This window comes from Triticum aestivum, chromosome 7A (genome assembly GCF_018294505.1).
Source record: "Triticum aestivum cultivar Chinese Spring chromosome 7A, IWGSC CS RefSeq v2.1, whole genome shotgun sequence".
In the NCBI taxonomy this organism is placed as follows: Eukaryota; Viridiplantae; Streptophyta; class Magnoliopsida; order Poales; family Poaceae; genus Triticum; species Triticum aestivum.
In genome coordinates, this window is record NC_057812.1 from 727,995,259 (window position 1) to 728,000,767 (window position 5,509).

Below are 5,509 nucleotides of genomic sequence, written 5' to 3' on the forward strand. Positions count from 1 at the left end.
GATTGCGCCGCCTGTTCTCCCAGCTGGGGAACGATTTTACCGCTCCTTTTGTCAGCTGATTTGCTCGAGCTCGAGCTCGCCTCTTTCTGTAGACGTGCTCGATTTAACTTCTTGATGTGGCGCTCATAGTCTGTGTCAACAGGCTTGGGAGCTGGTGCTCTAGCCATACGAATGAAGTGGTCAATCTTTTCCACAGGCACTTTCTCCCTTGGCAGTGGTGGCGGTTTCGGTGCAAAATGGGCTTCCACCTCGGCATTCGATATGGCTTCGTTTTCCTCCTCGGACTTGTCATAAGGCCTCTGCGAAAGAGGCGCGAGGCTTGGACCATATTGAAATCGCTTGCCTCCGCCTGTACCTCCAGTACTACCTCGACTTGTACCGCTACGCACCATAGCTGAGGCGGCTCTCTTCCGTGATTGCTGAGGCGGCGAAGACAGCTGACGTGGCTGAGTTGAAGGAGGAGTGTCCTGAAGCTGTGTCGGACTTGGAGGAGGAGTGGCCTGAAGCTGTGCCGGACTTGGAGGAGGAGTGGCCAGACGCTTTGCCGGACTTGGAGGAGGAGGAGTGGCCTGAAGCTGTGCCGGACTTGGAGGAGGAGTGGCCTGACGCGTTGGTGGACTTGGAGGAGCGCACTACCAGAAATATGCCCGTTCATGACAAAAATATAACGACCATGGTTTATTGGTCATAGATCAGTGACCAAAATTGACGAAATGGTCAAGGGCTGACCAGAGGGGTCCAAACCCCCCACCATTGTGACAATATCTGTCAAAAAGGTCATCGCCGCATCACGTCAATTGGTCATAAAATGTATAGCACTATCCATGGCCATATTTTGGGTCCACCTTAACCAAATTAATATGTTCATAGGCCCAAGTAAGGGTGGGTGAGTAGGCACGTCAACAATTTTGCCTATGTGTCATGTATACATGTAATAATTTTGTTTATGTGTCAGCCATGCGTGTCAAATCAACCTACGCGTGCAGGACCAACGTGGTATATCTACACCCGACAGGTGTTAAAAAATGCAAGGGCTTCGCTTTTATAGTTTTTTGTTTACTTTCAATTAAAAAACTTTAAAATAGTTGGAGGATTCAAATTTGCTTCAACCCTTTTGTAATTTTTTAAGGATTATCAATACTATTTCATATCCAAATAAAAAAAGATCTTTAGGAGTTGTGTATATATGGGTCATACTGTTGATATTTGTCGTTTCATGAATATTCATTTTTAACACGATTCCATTTGAAAAAATATCAAAAATCAAAACCTTATGCAATATAAGCTGACCATTAGGCCCATATAATTCAAGTTAATTTTCTACGTAATACTTCCTCCGTCTCATAATGTAACCGTCTCATAACGTAAGATGTTTTTTGCCATACATTATGAGACGGAGGAAGTAGCAAAATAGAATACTTTTTTGCCAATAAGAACATAATACCTTTTTCTTCTACACTAGTGGCACTAGTAGTTTTTATCGAACGCTCTAACTACTGCTAAACAGTTATATGATCATGCCAACTCATTTCCTAATAAAGGCTCGCGCCATATGTCCACCAAATTTTCAGCTCGTGCCAAATTTCCGAGCCTATTTTTCTGCAAATCGATTACCCGCGCGCGTCTTCTCGGCCCAAACCAGAGCAGCCCATGTCATATAAAATGTATGAAACCCTAACTCCTCCCGAATCCCCTCTAGTGCCGCCACCCCCTCCCCTTGCCCCGGGTCTGGCACTCTCCCACGAGGCCACGACCCCCTCCCCTCCTCCTCGTCCTGCCTCGATCTGGCCAGATCCATCCAATCCACACACGGATCTGGCCTAACCATCCTGCGGCTGCGGCGGCAGGTCACCAGGACGGCGGTGGGAATAGACCTCGACGGCGGCGGGTACCTAGAATCGTTGTTGCACCAGCCGCGCGCGTCACAACGGAGGGCGGGGCTTGATGGATCACCGCCTTGCCGATGTGGTCGCTGCCGCCTCTGCCGGAGCAGCGAACGTTGTGCTTGTCGCTAGACCAGCGGGTGCTGGGTGAGCCGCATCGCTTGACTGGGTCAACTCCAATGGCCACGGCGTCGGAGGCGATGCGGCGCCGGACGATCGGCCCGTGTGGCGGGCGGCGGTGCTCGCAGTGGCAAAGGACATGCGTGTGCAAGCCCCCCCTCCCCTTGCCCCGGGTCTGGCACTCTCCCACGAGGCCACGACCCCCTCCCCTCCTCCTCGTCGTGCCTCGATCTGGCCAGATCCATCCAATCCACACACGGATCTGGCCTAACCATCCTGCGGCTGCGGCGGCAGGTCACCAGGACGGCGGTGGGAACAGACCTCGACGGCGGCGGGTACCTAGAATCGTTGTTGCACCAGCCGCGCGCGTCACAACGGAGGGCGGGGCTTGATGGATCACCGCCTTGTCGATGTGGTCGCTGCCGCCTCTGCCGGAGCAGCGAACGTTGTGCTTGTCGCTGGACCAGCGGGTGCTGGGTGAGCCGCATCGCTTGACTGGGTCAACTCCAATGGCCACGGCGTCGGAGGCGATGCGGCGCCGGACGATCGGCCCGTGTGGCGGGCGGCGGTGCTCGCAGTGGCAAAGGAGATGCGTGCGCAAGCCCCCCCCCCCCCCCCCCCCCCCGGAATCCTGTGTACGCGGCCAAGATGACCACGCCGCTCGTAGCCACGTCTGGGCCATCCGCACTATCGTCCTCGCCTTAGAGTTCAGCATCGGTCAGTCTCTTTCTTTTCTTTCTGAGCACTATTGATCGATGAAGGTGTTTGTGGCTGCTCAAATTAATATCTGAATGTGCCAAATCTGCTGCTATGTATAGGAACTAAAACCTGCCGCTCTGAAGGTGCCAGTGTTGGTGAGGGAATTTATCAATGGTGGGTTCAGTACAGTATCTGCTGCTATGTTATTTGCAGCCAGAGAAGATATATGTTCATGCCATTTTCTTAACTGTGTCACTCGTTTGCAGCTAGTGTACAAACAAACAAATTATAGGCATGCATGAGTAGTGCACGGACGCATGTTAGTGTATCTTACCAGAGATGGACAAAGTCTTTTTGCGTAATTATGCCTGAACGTGCATGGTAAGAACAAAATCCTGACTGATTATTGATAGAGCAAGTAGATACTCTCATCACTGAGAAAAATCTTGTTTAGTTGAGAGTGTTCCATGGGAACCCTCAGTCAGTGTAGCAGCACGGACATGTATAATCAACTTCTCTGCACCAGCTGAGCTAGTGTCTTACTGACTTCCAAGTCATAAACAATGTCAATAATGTTGATAAGTGCCAGCTGCAAATAATCTGCAAACACCACAACAGGCTTTCCCTTGTAGCAATGTCCTTTTATATTCATATAATCCTTACCTAATCAAATTGTCGTATCCCCGTATGCTAGAGGACGAGTTTAGTCAGGCCAGCAACAATGCGGAACTACATAATTAAATAACCTGATATGAACTGTGAGCACATGATGATTGTGTGGGTGCAAATAAATGGAAGTCGAAATGCTTTTGGCTGCGACTTACTATTCCTTAGCCTATATGCATGTCTTAGTTAAACTTGAAAATCATTGTTTTCTCCTATGATGTTATGTGATTCAGTAATAAATTAGTAGACTCGAATATTTCTTGTTTTGATTAGTCTTTTGGAAAATATGACCTTCATTGAATACTCTACTCTTTATATGTCGCTCAAGGGTTCCTCGTCGTATCTTTTGTTCTTGTTTTTGTTCAATCTGCATTTATATGTTAGTCTAGTTATTAGATTGATTTTAGAATGTTCATCCAACTTTTGTTGATCTAAGAAACATCTTGCATGCTATAGAAGTCATATTAGCTAAACTTGGCTTGTAGTTTTCTCTATGAAAGTGGTTATATTTTGATTTTTATCTTTTGGTTTGCTACAGTGGAATGCTCATCACCTCATAGGGAAGATCTGAACCAAGTGAATGCAAGGATTTTTTGGCAATGTCTAGCTCAATCTCACCTTCGAGAAAATGTAATATTTTTCCTCCGGAGTTAGTCTAAACTATCCAGGTTGTATGCTACTACTGAGATCCCATCAAGGTAACGCTCTTCCCCCACATCTTAATCTGCAAAAAAAGTATAAACAAGATTCAAGTGAGCGGTCTTCATGGGGTTGCTTATTCGTATTATTTGTTCATGTGCTTCATTTTGTAATTCCAGTCAAGTAAAGGCTATAGAAACATGCTACCCTCAAACTGAAGTTTTGCATCCATGTTAATATTTAATGCAAATTGCCAAGACTCTTCTGGGAGGATTATGTTTATCTCTGTAACTAGCTGTTAGCATTTTCCTGTTCAACAATAAAGGTCGACATCACTACAGGAAATGGTTCTGATTGTTACTCTTTCGATTCAAACTCATGAATTAAGTTAAAGTCTACATATGAGGTTGTGTTTCAGCCATGCATACTTTGTGTGCATGTGTTGTTTGTGTTGAGTTTGGTTTGGTGGTATATGACCTGTGTTGTGTTGTGGTGCTCATGTCGGTGTTGTTTATTTTACTGTGTTAAAGATATATGATTCACATCTCTTCATGTTGGAAGTTATTAATGTGAGTTTTTTTTTGCACAAAGTGTTGAGCTAACACAAGAATAATCTTGCAATTCCTGAAATTTCTATGGGAGCATGTATTATTCTTGTGTTAATTGCTGAATGTAAAACCTCCATTTATCTTTTGTTTGCTCATATTTTGTGTGCTTTCTTATGTTTGATTGTTCCAATTACCAGGATGATCTGAAGCACTCAAAAGAAGCGAAGGGCAGAAGAAGCTTCGTTTCTCATTGATGTTATGTGTGATCAACTAAAATTTGGCCATCTCGTCCAATCTTTGTAGAACTATGTTGTTGTGCACCTGTGCACTTGTTGGGTCTTTTTGTTGTGCACTTGCACTTGTAGCATTATTTTGCTGTGCACTTGTTGGACCTTGGACCTTGCTGTGTAGAGGAGTTAATGGATGATGTATTGTATTTCATGTGATGTGTTACTGAAATGAAATATACAATTTATCTGCAATATCGTATTCTGTTGTACTTGTTTTCATATGTGAGATATGCATGCTTCTGAAAATAATGCATCAGCCCAAATAAATCAGACCATTTCAATAAAAAAAGGTATTGGGCCAGGCCCATGTAGGCTAGATTGGTGGACTGGGCTATGAAATTTATGATGATTCCATTTGGTCACTAACAATGCCACGTTAGCTCAGCCACGTCAGATCCTACATGGCTCGGCCAAGTGGGTAGTGACCTTTCTGAAATTTTGGTCATCAGTCTAGCTATGACCAAAATTCCAAAAAGGTCAAGTTTGTTCGTTCTTGACGACCAACTGTTGACCTTCTGAATTTGGTCAAAAAAGGTCAATAAATGATAAATATGACGAATCAACGACCAAAATGGGGAGTCATAATTGACTGTATTTCTTGTAGTGGCGGGAGTCTGCTGACTCGGTGGCGGACTTCAACGAGGAGTCGGATGACGCGGTGTCG

The 5,509-nt window shown here is 45.6% G+C and overlaps 1 long non-coding RNA gene across 1 annotated transcript; it reads left to right on the plus strand.

The window, feature by feature from the left end:
- Window positions 1-2,611: 2,611 nt before the first annotated feature.
- Window positions 2,612-5,045, plus strand: LOC123147129 (uncharacterized). The gene is made up of 3 exons (XR_006473062.1): window positions 2,612-2,720; window positions 2,822-4,066; window positions 4,753-5,045. It is a non-coding gene; the product is annotated as an uncharacterized lncRNA (long non-coding RNA).
- The last annotated feature ends 464 nt before the right edge of the window (window positions 5,046-5,509 follow it).